The 14,270-nt window shown below is 43.8% G+C and overlaps 1 protein-coding gene across 3 annotated transcripts in view; it reads left to right on the top strand.

The window, feature by feature from the left end:
* The first annotated feature begins 157 nt into the window (after positions 1–157).
* The window catches only part of UROS (uroporphyrinogen III synthase), a 39,187-nt gene continuing 25,074 nt past the window's right edge, over positions 158–14,270 (top strand). For all 3 annotated transcript variants that reach the window (XM_053584212.1, XM_053584211.1, XM_053584210.1), the window contains exon 1: positions 158–386. The gene's annotated coding sequence lies outside the window, so the exon portion shown is untranslated. The remainder of the gene's footprint in view (positions 387–14,270) is intronic.

The raw sequence follows: 14,270 nt of genomic DNA, 5'->3' as shown, positions 1-14,270 counted from the left end.
TCACATATTTATATTCTGCTTAGGGTTGTATCTTAGTGTTTTCTTCCTTCCTCCGTTCTACTTCACCGTTTCTAAAGCTTTTCCTCCCCTCACACAGTGGTTCGATCTATAGGGCTTAGTCGTGCGTTGTTTCAACGACAGTGCGCATGCGCAAGCGCCAGCTGTGAGCGGCGCGGCCGGGACACCCCCAGGCTGAGGTTCGGGGAGCTGGGCGGCTGGGCACCTGGACCGGGCCGCCCACCTAGTCGTCATTGCTCCTGCAGCCTCAGCAGCCTCTCTCCTGGGCTTGCGAGATCCCAACCCCCGACTGGGCGCCTGCAGTGTGCCAGGCGCTGTGCTGGGCACCGTCCCATCTCAGTCTTTTCGGTCCTCACCAGCCCGGCGAGGTAGGTGTCCCTGCCCAGGTACCAGTGAAGACACTGAGGCTCGCAGGGTGCAGGTGCCTGTGTGCGGTTTCTAGCAATATGTGACAAAGTGGGAGAGGATCCCTAGGCCACTGCTCTGCCCTTGGTGGAAGGAAGGTCATCGGACGTTTGCAGATAACCCCAGGCCAGCATCAGACCCGACCAACCCTGCGGTGTTTTCTACAGACAGCTGGGGGCTCAGGCTAGTCAGTGATGGAAGGAATCTGATCCGAATCCCAGCCCTAGTTAACCCTCTGACCTAAAATTTGTTTTTCTTGGTGGTGGTTTTGAAGTTGGGCCCCGCGCTGTCTCTCAGGCCCTAGCGAAGTGGCTGGTCCTACCTCCCCGCAGCCTCGAACTGCTGGGCTCAGGGGATTCTCCCACGCCAGTCTCGTGAGTCACTGGGATGGCAGGCGTGAGCTTCTCCTCCTGACCTAACAGCTTTTTAAAGCAGGCATTGCAGCCGTAAATGTTTCGGGGCCATTCGGGCAACCAAATTAAAGACCTGATCCTGTTTTGAGAAAACAAACCAGGAGAGCCCTGTGACGAACAAGAGCGTATATAGGGCTCAGCTGCCACCGACTGTGGCCAAGTAGAGGTACTGGCCCAGTGTTGTAAGATTTTTCCATTTCAGGAGAAACTGGAGTCCTGGGTTTTTACAAGAAATAGCTTGTTGTGCCAAGTAAAATGCATCTGCCGGTCAGGTTTATTCCACCACAGGCTACCAATTTGCATCCCGTTGGAAAGATTTTATTTGGAGGAAAATTATTAATTAGAAAAGACATGAGTTTTCTGAGAATGAGATCCATGGTTCTCCTTTTTTTCTTTTTTGTTTTTTTCCTCTGTGCAATGAAGGGAGGGGGTTGAGATGTTTGAATCTGAAACTAGAATGAGCTGCCCCTAGTAGTGATGTGCTCATTGCAGAAGGGGTTTAAACAGAAGCCTGTTAACATCTTATGAATAAATAATCCTTCATCAGTAGGAGATAGAGTCTGGAGACTGTAAAGGTCCCCATTAGTCCAGAGCCCCATAAATGTGTTCTGGGAGTTCCATCTTTCCTGAGAGTCTCTTGTCTACTAGGCCATATGTTGAATAATAATATACTTACACATCAGAGTTCCACATTGGACGGGGAGCTTAAAATGGCCCCATTGGGCCCCCAAACTGCAAAAACATGTTCCTGAAATAGAAAAAGGGAAGCTGTCAAAAAGCTAAGGAAATTCTCTGATGATGAGAGACCATGAAAAAATATAAAATGACTCGGCACCTGGAGCTCAGCGGCTAAGGTGCCAGCCATATACACCGGAGCTGGCGGGTTCAAATCCGGCCTGGGCCTGCAAAACAGCAATGACAACTACAACCAAAAAATAGCTGGGCATTGTGGCAGGCACCTGTAGTCCCAGCTCCTTGGGAAGCTGAGGCAAGAGAATGCTTAAGTCCAAGAGTTTGAGGTTGCTGTGAGCTGTGACGCCATACCACTCTACCAGGGTAACATAGTAAGACTCTGTCTCAAAAAAATAAAAAGCCAAGAAAACTGAAAACACCATGTGAATGTATCAATTGAGTTGCTGTAAGACTTCATGGGCATTTTTCTCCTTGTTTCTTTATATTGTTTTTAAAAGTTGGAAGATACACATAACATAAATTTTACCATCTTAAATTAACTGTTTATAAGTGTATGGTTCGGTGGCATTAAGTACATTCACATTGTTGTGCAACCACCAGCAACAGCCATCTTTAGAACTCTTTTCATCTTATAAAACTGAAACTCCCTATTTCTCCCTTTGCCCAGGCCCTGAAAACCACCTTTCTACCTTCCATCTCTCTTTATCTGCCTATTCTATAAACCACATAAAAGCAGAATCATACAGTCATTTTCTTTTGTGACTGATTTCATTTACCTGAGTATGTTCAAAGGTTGTGTTGTAGCGTTCCTCAGGATTTCTTCCCTTGTTAAGGCTGAGTAGTATTCAATTGTATGTATATGCCACATTTTGTATATGTCACTGGACACTGTGGTTGCGTCCACATTTTAGTTATCAAATAATGATGCTATGGACGTGAGTGTACAAATACCAGTTCAAGTCTCTGGTTTCACTTCTTCAGAGGTATGTAACCTAGAAGTGGAATTAAGGGGTTATAAGCTAATTCTATTTTTAATTTTTTGAGGAGTATACTGTCAGTGGTGTCCAACCCACCCTGCAAGCCACATGTGGATTATGTGAGGACTTTTTTGCTTATCTGCAGTGGTGAACATCACAAAATTCTGCACAGACTTCTTTTTTGCTTCATCAGCTTTTCTTATTGTTTGTGTATTTAATGTGAGGCCCAGGAAAACTCTTCTTTTAATATGGCACAGAGATGCCAAAAGGTTGGATACATCTTCAAGTTTAAAAATTTTCCGCAATGAATATGTATTGCTTTACTTAGAGAAGGGGGTATAAAAGCCTTGCTTTGTGCCATCAGGTTAGTTCCCAATGTTGAGTGTGACTTAAAGTAGCAAATGTGAAAACCACAGGTGGCTCAAGAAAATGAGCACTGGTAATTCAATAAAATACAGCACTGATCCAAGGAACTTTGTTTTTTTTTTGTTTGTTTTTTATTGTTAAATCATAGCTGTGTACATTAGTGCAATCAAGGGGTACAATGTGCTGGGTTCATATACAATCTGAAATACTCTCATTAAACTGTTCAATGTAGCCTTCATGGCATTTTCTTAGTTATTGTATGTAGACATTTGTATTCTGCCTTTAGTAAGTTTCACCTGTACCCATTCTAAGATGCACCTTAGGTGTGGCCCCACCCATTACCCTCCCTCCACCAAAACCTCCCCCCTCCCTTTCCCTTCCTTGGCCCTTTCCCCATAGTCTTGTGCTATAGTTGGGTTATAGCCTTCATGTGAAAGCTATAAATTAGCTTCATAGTAGGGCTGAGTACATTGGATACGTTTTCTTCCATTCCTCAGATACTTTGCTAAGAAGAATATGTTCCAGCTCCATCCATGTAAACATGAAAGAGGTAAAGTCTCCATCTTTCTTGAAGGCTGCATAATATTCGATGGTATACATGTACCAAAATTTGCTAGTCCATTCGTGGGTCGAAGGGCACTTGGGCTTCTTCCATGACTTAGCGATTATGAATTGGGCTGCAATAAACATTCTGGTACAGATGTCTTTGTTATATTGTGATTTTTGGTCTTCTGGGTATAAACCTAGTAAAGGAATTATAGGATGGAATGGCAGGTCTATTTTTAGGTCTCTAAGTATTCTCCAAACATCCTTCCAAAAGGAATATATTAGAGTGCATCCCCACAGCAGTGTAGAAGTGTGCCCTTATCTCCACATCCACAAAACCATCAACTCTGATTTTGGGATTGTGTTATGTGGGCTACTCTTACTGGGGTTAGGTGATATCTCAAAGTAGTTTTGATTTGCATTTCTCTGATGATGAAGGATGATGAGCTTTTTTTCATGTGTTTGTAGATCGAGCATCTGTCTTCTTTAGAGAAGTTTCTCTTCAAGTCCCTTCCCCACCCTGAGATGGGATCACGTGTTCTTTTCTTGCTAATACGTTTGAGTTCTCTGTGGATTCTGGTTATTAGACCTTTACCGGAGGTATAACCTGCAAATATTTTCTCCCATTCTGAGGGCTGTCTGCTTGCTTTACTTACTATGTTCTTGGCTGTGCAGAAGTTTTTTAGTTTGGTCAGGTCCCAGTAGTGTATTTTTGATACTGCTTCAATTGCCTGGGGAGTCCTCCTCATAAAATATTCACCCAGGCCAATTCCTTCTAGAGTTTTCCCTGCACTTTCTTCAAGTATTTTTATAGTTTCATATCTTAAGTTTAAATCTTTTATCCAGTGAGAGTCTATGTTAGTTAATGGTGAAAGGTGTGGGTCCAGTTTCAATCTTCTACAGGTCATCAGCCAGTTCACCCAGCACCATTTGTTGAATAAATAGGAAATCTTTTCCCCACTGGATGTTTTTAATTGGCTTGTCAAAGTCAAATAACGGTAAGTAGCTGGGTTCATCTCTTGGTTCTCTATTCTGTTCCAGACATCTACTTCTCTATTTTGGTGCCAGTATCATGCTGTTTTGATCACTATCGATTTATAGTACAATCTCAGGTCTGGTAGCATGATTCCTCCTTCTGTGTTTTTATTGCTGAGTAATGTTTTGGCTGTTCGAGGTTTTTTCTGATTCCATATAAAACGAAGTATTATTTTTTCATGATCTTTAAAATATGACAATGGAGCTTTAATAGGAATTGCATTAAAATTATATATTGCTTTGGGTAGTATAGACATTTTAACAATGTTGATTCTTCCCAGCCATTAGCATGGTATGTTTTTCCATTTGTTAACATCTTCAGCTGTTTCTTTTCTTAAAGTTTCATAGTTCTCTTTATAGAGATCTTTCACGTCCTTTGTTAGGTATACTCCCCAATATTTCATCTTCTTTGGCACTACTGTGAAAGGAATAGAGTCCTTGACTGTTTATTCGGCTTGGTTATTGTTGGTATATATAAAGGCTACAGATTTATGGGTGTTGATTTTGTAGCCTGAGACATTCCTGTATTCCTTGATCACTTCTAAAAGTTTTGTAGTAGAATCCCTAGTGTTTTCCAGATATACGATCATATCATCTGCGAAGAGTGAAAGTTTGATCTCTTCTGATCCCATGTGGATACCCTTGATCGCCTTTTCTTCCCTAATTGCAATGACTAAAACTTCCATTACAATGTTAAAGAGCAATGGAGACAGTGGGCAACTTTGCCTGGTTCCTGATCTAAGTGGAAATGATTTCAGTTTAACTCCATTCAATACGATATTGGCTGTGGGTTTGCTGAAGATGGCGTCTATTAGTTTAAGAAATGTCCCTTTTATACCAATTTTCTTAAGTGTTCTGATCATGAAGGGATGCTGGATATTATCAAAAGCTTTTTCTGCATCAATTGAAAGAATCATATGGTCCTTATTTTTTATTTATTTATGTGCTGAATTACATTTATAGATTTACGTATATTGAACCAGCCTTGAGACCCTGGGATAAATCCCACTTGGTCGTGGTGTATAATTTTTTTGATGTGTTGTTGGATTCTGTTTGTTAGGATCTTATTGAGTATTTTAGCATCAATATTCATTAGTGATATCGGTCTATAATTTTCTTTTCTTGTTGAGTCTTTCCCTGGTTTGGGGATCAAGGTGATGTTTGCTTCGTAGAATGTGTTGGGTAGTATTCCTTCTTTTTCTATATTTTGGAAGAGGTTTAGTAATATAGGTACTAGTTCTTCTTTAAAGGTTTGGTAGAATTCTGATGTAAAGCCATCTGGTCCTGGGCTTTTCTTTTTAGGGAGATTTTGTACAGTTGATTCTATTTCAGAACTTGATATAGGCCTGTTCAACATTTCCACTTCATTCTGGCTAAGTCTTGGTATGTGGCATACTTCCAGGTATTGGTCGATTTCTTTCAGATTTTCGTATTTCTGAGAGTAGAGTTTCTTGTAGTATTAAGGATTTTTTGAATTTCTGAGTGATCTGTTGTTATTTCATCATTACCATTACTGATTGATGAAATTAGAGATTTTACTCTTTTTTTCCTGGTTAGGTTGGCCAAAGGTTTATCTGTTATATTGATCTTTTCAAAACACCAATTTTTGGATTTATGATCTGTTGTATAATTCTTTTGTTTTCAATTTCATTTAATTCTGCTCTGATTTTGGTTATTTCTTTTCTTCTGCTGGGGTTGGGGTTGGAGTGTTCTTCTTTCTCCAGTTGCTTGAGATGTCCCATTAAGTGATTAACTTCCTCTATTTCTGTTTTCTTGCAAGAAGGCTTGCAGTGATATAAATTTTCCTCTTAGGACTGCCTTTGCAGTATCCCAGAGGTGCTGGTAATTCGTGTCTTGATTGTTGTTTTATTCCAAAAATTTGGTTTGATTTCCTTCTTAATCTCGTCTTTAACCCATCTATTTTTCAGCATTAGGTTGTTTAGCTTCCATGTTTTTGTATAGGTATGCAGGTTCCTGTTGTTATTGAGTTCAACTTTTATTCCATGCTGGTCTGGTAAGATGCAAGGAACAATTTCTATTTTTTTAAATTTGCTGTGGTTAGATTTGTGGCCTAGGATGTGGTCAATTTTGGAGTATGTTCCGTGGGCTGATGAGAAGAATGTGTATTCAGTTTTGTTGGGATGAAATGTCCTGAAGATGTCTGTTAAGTCCAGATGTTGAATGGTTAAGTTTAAATCTAAAATTTCTTTGGTTAGCTTCTTTTTGGAGGATCTTTCCAGCACTGCTAAAGGAGTGTTAAAATCTCCAACTACTATGGAATGGAAGGACATTAAGTTGCTCCTGTCTGTTAGTTTCTCTTATAAATTGAGGTGCGTTCTGGTTGGGTGCATAAATATTAATAATTGAAATCTCATCATGTTGAGTATTACCTTTAACAAATATGAAGTGTCCATCCTTATCCTTCCTTATTTCGGTTGATTTAAAGCCTACTGCGTCTGTGAATAGGATTGCAATGCCTGCTTTTTTCTGCTTTCCATTTGCCTGGAGTATAGATGACCATCCCTTCACCTTGAGTCTATATTTGTCTTTTAATGTAAGATGCGATTCTTGTATGCAGCAGATATCTGGCTTGAGTTTTTGTATCCAGTCAGCCAACCTGTGCCTCTTTAGAGGACAATTTAAACCATTCACATTAATTGAGAATATTGATAAGCCTTTCAAGAGTCCGGTGGACATTTTTAATCCTTTTGCGACTGTGGAAGTTGGAATTTGATCAGAATTTTCTGGGTGGGTTTACATTTGTGGTGGAGGATTATGCTGATCTTTATGGAGGATAGGTCTGAGAATATCCTGGAGAGCTGGTTTAGTTATGGGAAATTTCTTCAACATGTGAATGTCATTAAAGTATTTCTCCGTCATAAATGAAGCTCAGTTTAGCTGGGTACAGGATCCTGGGTTGAAAGTTATTTTGTTTTAGGAGATTAAAAGTCAATGACCATCCTCTTCTAGCTTGAAAGGTTTCAGCAGAGAGATCTGCAGTTATTCTAATATTCTTCCCCTTGTAGGTGATGGTTTTCTTTCGTCTGGCTGCTTTCAGAATTTTCTCCTTCATATTAACTTTAGTGAAATTGATTATGATGTGTCTGGGGGATGTCTTATTTGGGTTGAGTCGTGCTGGAGTTCTGAAACCGTCTGCTATCTGAATTTCAGAATCTCTTGGCATGTCTGGAACGTTCTCCTTCATAATCTCATGGAGAAGAGACTCTGTGCCTTGTGAAGCCACTTTGTCGCTTTCAGGGATCCCTATTAGACGAATATTGGTTTTCTTCGAATTATCTCAGAGCTCTCTGAGAGAGTGATCTGTTTTTGTCTTCCATTTCTCTTCCTCTTTGAGAGTTTGGGAGCATTCGGAACCTTTGTCTTCAATCTCAGAAATCCTTTCTTCTGTTTGCTCCATTCTATTACTGAGGGATTCTACTGTGTTTCTCAGATCTTTGAGGGCTGCAACTTCTTGTCTCAATGTGTCAAAATCTTTGGTCATTTGGTCTTTGAATTAGTTGAATTCTTGAGATATCTTTTGGGTTAGTGCTTGGAATTCTAATTCGATCTTATTTGCTATCCAGATTCTGAATTGGATTTCTGACATCTCAGCTATTTATTTGTGCATGGGATCTTGTGCTGTGTCTTCCCCATTGATCCTTGGGGGAGTTGATTTAGTCTGATTATTCATATTGCCAGAGTTTTTCTGTTGATTTCGCCTCATGATTGTTTTTCACCATTGCCTCTGGCTGTCCTCAGAGTTGGGGAGGTGTCTCTCCTAGATTAGACCCCAGCGGGATCACTCTATTTTTGCTGCATCTTTGTAGGGAGTGACCCTGTGTAGTTCCTCTGGGGCTGCCCCAGCCAGGGAGTTCTGGTTGTGGAAGCAGCTACGGAGTGTGACACACCAATCCAGCAATAGGGTGGAAGGTGGTGTGCAAGGTTCTGGGAGTGCCTGGTGCCCAGTGACTTTGGCAGAGAGAGCCCAAGGCTCCAGCCATCTCTGGCCAGGACAAGGGCTCTGCGCAGAGGCAGGGAGAGCTCCAGAGGGCACACGGCTACCAGAGTTCCTGGCCAGACGAGCCAGCCGGTGTTGGGGCAGGGAGGGTACAAGAGGGAAGACACAGGGTTGCACGGCTCCCACAGTTCCTGGTCAGGGCATGCAGAGGCCCAGCAGGCATGGCTCGCGGGTCGGGGTTCATATCACAGCTCTTATAAAGGTCTGGGTGGCACCAAGCCCAGGAGTTTGAGGTTGCTATGATCTGTGACACCACGGCACTCTGCCTAGGACAATAGCCCGAGGCTCCAGTGTGCCATAACCAGTCTCACTCTGCCCCTGAGGGTTAAGGCTGTAAGGCAGCTCAGTCCCCACCATTAGGCTGCTCCGTCACTAGGTTACTAGCTCCCACCCGATCCTTGCTCTGTGACCCTTGAGGGCAGAGCTCGCCGGGGCAGTTCTCTCACAGTGGCTCCCTGTGGCCCACAGCTGAACACTATTAGCTTCATCCGGCCCAGTGGCTCTGTCTGGGGCCCTAGACAGTGCCCAAAGTTCTCCGCACTCCTGCTCAAGCTCTCCCCAAGGCAGATCAACTGAGTACCAACTCCAAAAACACCAAAACAGTTCACAGGTAAGGCCTTTCTGGTTTGCAGTCTCACTGCTGCTTGTATTTACCGCTGCCAGCGGGATCAGGTTGATCGAACACATGCAACCACTTGCCAGTTTTCCACTGTTTTTGTCCTCCTCTTGGGGTCCAGAAGTCTCTTGCTGACACCCTGTATCCTCAAAGGGATGATTATAGGCAGATCCCACCAGCCAGAGATGCGTAGAGTCTTATCTCCCCAGACTCACCATGCCCAGTTGCAGGGAATCTGTTACTCAGTTGCCATCTTGCTCCACCCCCTGATCCAAGGAATTTAGTAAGGGACTAGGTTACTCACCACTGTTTTGATCTTAATCTTTAGCTTAGAATTTATCTTACAGGAGCAGAGAAGTAGTAGCAAGAGGTTAAGAGAATGAGTGTGGGCTTCAGACCTGGATTCAGATTCCATCTGTGAATTTTTTTGCTGAGTAGCATCTCATTACTATGCTGTCTCACCTCGCGCATGTTACTGAAACCTCTCAGAGCCTTGAAAATAAGGATGAGACCACCTACTTTGCAGATTTGTGCACTGTGATTTGCATGTAAAATGCTTAACATTGGGTGATAATTGCTTGTATATATCTATGTGACTGGATCAAGGTGACCAGATATCTGGTTAGACATTATTTCTTGGAGCATCTGTGAAGGAGTTATCAGAAGAAATTAGCATTTGAATCTATATATGGAGTAAACTGTGCTCCCCTCCCCTAAATGGATAGGCATTATCCAATCTGTTGATGGCCTGAATAGAACAAAAGGTAAAGAAAGGAGGAATTTACGCTGTCTCTGCTTGTCTGCTTTAACTGCGATATCGTCTGCCCTGGGTGCTCCTGGTTCTCAGACCTTCAGACCACACTGGTGGCCTGGCTGGGTTTCCAGCTTGCAGATGGCAGAGAGTGGAACTTCTGTATCCCATGTGGAGGCTGTGGGGTAGCCTCCATAATGACATGGGCCAATACCTTATGTTAAATCCCCTTCTGGATAGAGATACATGCCAATGGTTTTGTTTCTCTGGAGAACACTAATATACCCAGTAAAGCGCGCAATAAAAGGGGAGGCTATTATTGCAGGTACTCAGCAGCAAGACACAGAAAGTGGTGGTTTGAGGCCTCATTTGGTCTTACCAATGAAGTGGCCTTAGTACAGTCAGTTACCTGTTTCTTTAAGGCAAAGTATTCATTTCCCCTGTTTCAAAGATTCTGGGTAAATCTTCCAATGTTGTTTTTTACACAGTGTGGACAAATACTTAGCATCTACTATGGGAAAGAAAGTCCCTCAGAAAAGCCAGCCTCAGAAAGGCCCCAGCCCGTTTCAGAGCTACAGGATTGAGAGTAAGGGGAGAGCAGCCTAGAGCAGAACCCAGGCTGTGGCCCTCGTGTACAGGCACTTTCTATTCTACCAGGTCTCTTCTGGAAGTCCAAACTGGTGATGTGTTACCCTGCCACGCGTTCCACTGGTTGCTTTCTCAGTCAACCTGATAAAATGGGACTCCAGCACGGCAGAGAATCATCAGCAACAGTGGGAAAGGGATAAGGGCAGCAATTTGATGTTTATTTGTTGAGTCCTGCATCACACCTCAGGAAACCTCCTAACAGTTATTATCCGGAAGCCAAAGCTTCATGCTAGCTTCAGTTTTATTACCTAAGAGAACCACAGGTTAGACCCTAGAAGAAATACTTTATGTTTGCACATGGGCAGATCTTTACACCTTTTTTTTTCCAGAGATTTTCATGTGCAAAGTGTGTGAGGGGAAGCATGTAGCCTGGGGGCTAAGGGCACAGACTTTTGCTTTCATTTTGTTTTGCTTTTTGTAGAGACAGGGTCTTGCTGTTTTTTTAGGCTAGTCTTGAACTCATGGGCTCAAGCCATCTGAAACTTTGGTCTTCCCAAGTGCTGGGATTATAGGCGAGAGGTGCTGTGCCCTGCCACGAGCACAGAGTTTGGAGCCAGAATCTGGGTGTGAATCCCAGCTCTGTCACTGTGCGGTCCTGAGGCTTCGAATGAGTGTCTTCCTCTACAGGCTTCAACTTCCTCATAGACCCCATCAACTTAACGCGTGCAGAACTCTCAGAGCAGTGCCTGGCAGGTAGTAAGTGCTCAGTAAATGTCTTTCCTGTCATTATTACCTTCTTCGAGTCACTCAGCAACCTTGTGGCTTGGCAGGGCACAGGTTATGCCCCTTTAAGATAGGAGAAAATAATGGGTAAGTAATAAAGCTGGGACCAGAGCCCAGCTCCTTGCTTCTTAGTCCTGCGACACCACACTTCCTTACGTTGTCCCCATAGAGAGAAGAGAAAGTAAAAAGGCAAGCAGAAATGAGAAAAGGAGAGGAACAATACATCTATAAACAAGAAGCTTCCTGTTGTTATTAAGGTAAAATCCAAACTCCTTAATGTGGCCCGACAAGGCCCAGCAAACTCCAGCTCCCACCTGCCTTGCTAGTTCATAGCTCAGAATTCTACCCTATACAGTTCAGCTGCTCTGAACTTCCCTCGGTCCTCGGGTGTCCCTACCTCAGCTTCTGCAGTCTGCCAGCCCCTACTCAGGCTTCAGGACCACTTGCTTTAAGAATTCTCTCTTACCTCTGTATTAGCTGGGATACAGGGTTGGCCACTCTAGTAGAGATCCAAGCTGGACGCAGTGGCTCCTACCTGTAATCCTAGCATTCCGGGAGGCTGAGGCGGTAGATTGCTTGTGCTCTGGAATTTGAGACCAGCCGAAACAAGAGTGAGATCCCATCTCTACTAAAAATAGAAAAATTGAGGCAAAAAGATCGCCTGAGTCCAAGAATTTGAGGTTGCCGTGAGCTATGGTGACCCCATGGCACTCTACCCAGGGCTCCAGAGTGAGACACTATCTCAAAATAAATAAATAAATAAATAAAAGAGATTCAAAAGAATGATGGCTAAACAAGATAGGACTGGGCAGCCCCTGTGGCTCAAAGGAGTACCACGCCGTCCCCATGTGCCGGAAGTGGCAGGTTCAAACCCAGCCCCAGCCAAAAACTGCAAAAAAAAAAAAAAAAAACAAGATAGGACTTCACTTTTCCCTATGTAAAAGTCCTTGCTGGCAAGGACTAGGTTGCCTTCTGCAAGTTCAGAGGATCTGGCCATCCCATCCACATTCTAGCCAACATGAAAAACAAAAAAGAGGTGCCCACAAGTTGTACTCATGACTTCATTTTGCATCCGATTGGCCAGAACCTAGTTACCATGCAGTATCTAGCTACCCGGTTTTATTCCAGGCAACCATTGCCCAGACAATCATGGGAGGTTCCATTTCTATGAGGGAGAGTGGGTGTTGAGGAGCATCTGACAATCTCTGCACACCTTCCAGTCCAAGTAAGACTCCAGTTATATTTCCACAGCACTTTGGGTCTTTCATGAGACTTACTACTCTATGATGATACAGGGATCATATTGTATACCTAGTGCCTGGTGCACAGTTACCGACCTGTAAAAGTTTGTTGATTTACTGATAAGATTAAGCCAGACAAACCAAAATAAGTTCAGATGAGACTCAAAGAAGAAAAACATTTATTTTCGGCCTGGTCCCAACCATTTCAAACAAGACTGTGGACAGCTGGTTTCCCCCAGAATTAAGAGTAGGTCCTGATAACTGTCCTCAGAGTGAATCCCTGATCCACTCACAACTTGACCTCACCATGACTCTGATCCAAGGCAGAATGGATTAGATCCAGTCACAGCCTGTTGCCTGCAAGGTCCCTTGCAGATGGGTAGATACTATTCATCCTTGCCACAGAAACTGGTGGTGTTTCTAAAGTGTAAATGCCATCAGTGCCATTCCAGGCTTACACCTTTTGGTGCATTCCCTGTTCTCATGAATCCAAAGTACACCTGTCTATTACACTCGAGTCGAATTTACCCTACTCTCCTGGGGATGTGCAGGGCCCCTTTCTGACACTTGAACATTTCTCCTCACTGTTGTCATTTAGATCACAACTCAAACATCAACTCTCCAGAGAGGTCTCCCTGGAGAGGTAACTATCAGCACTCTGGTCACTCTACCTGATCACCCTATCATACTTGCTAGTACCTGAAGTTATCACACACCCCTGATTAACAATGCAGACCTAATTTCCCTAGGGGGACCCAGTCTCCAGAGCAGGGTCACTGTCTGAGAACCATATGGAAGCATTTTTGTGATTGGGTGACTCCTGGTATTTGAAAGCATTATTAAGATATCCTTTGAAAACATGGGGCTCTGGGCAGTGCCTATGGCTCAGTGAGTAGGGCGCTAGTCCCATATACTGCGGGTGGCGGGTTCAAACCCAACCCCAGCCAAACTGCAACAAAAAATAGCCAGGCGTTGTGGCCAGCACCTGTAGTCCCAGCTACTTGGGAGGCTGAGGCAAGAGAATCACCTAAGCCCAAGAGCTGGAGGTTGCTGTGAGCTATGATGCCACAGCACTCTACCGAGGGCAACAAAATGAAACTCTATCTCAAAAAAAAAAGTGGGGCTCTGTGTCCGAGCCTAGATCCATGGCAGGGGCTGAGTGGAGCTCTGTGGCTGCAGGATTAGCTGCTTTCAACAGCACCATGCTCCAGCTTTTTAATCCCCACTAGTTGCTTGCTTTGTGTACCACAAAAGGATGTATGCTGTAGCAGAAAATCCATTTTACCTGCCACTCCGTGACATACAAGATTCCTGGAGCTCCCATACACTCTGGAAAGTGTATCAGAGTTCTACCAGAGGCGCCTGTGGCTCAGTGAGTAGGGCGCCGGCCCCATATGCCAAGGGTGGTGGGTTCAAACCCAGCCCCGGCCAAACTGCAACAAAAAAATAGCTGGGTGTTGTGGCGGGTGCCTATAGTCCCAGCTGCTTGGGAGGCTGAGGCAAGAGAATTGAGTAAGCCCAAGAGTTACAGGTTGCTGTGAGCCGTGTGACGTCATGACACTCTACCCGAGGGCGGTACAGTGAGACTCTGTCTCTACAAAAAAAAAAAAAAAAAGAATCAGTAAGAGATACAATGGAATTTACTGCAAGGAAGATGCCTGAGTAGCTCACGGTGCTTGACGGTGCTTGTGAGGCAAGTTTGAATCCCTAAAGTAGGCAGGAGGGCAGGCCCAAAGAAGAGCAGGCTGGTGCTCAGCAGAGGCCAGATTCCACAGGTGAAATTTCCTCTTCCTCAGGGAAGCGTCACTTCTGAAGTGACT

Source organism: Nycticebus coucang, chromosome 3, assembly GCF_027406575.1.
Source record: "Nycticebus coucang isolate mNycCou1 chromosome 3, mNycCou1.pri, whole genome shotgun sequence".
Lineage (NCBI taxonomy): Eukaryota > Metazoa > Chordata > Mammalia > Primates > Lorisidae > Nycticebus > Nycticebus coucang.
This window is presented reverse-complemented; position numbering and strand designations above follow the sequence as displayed.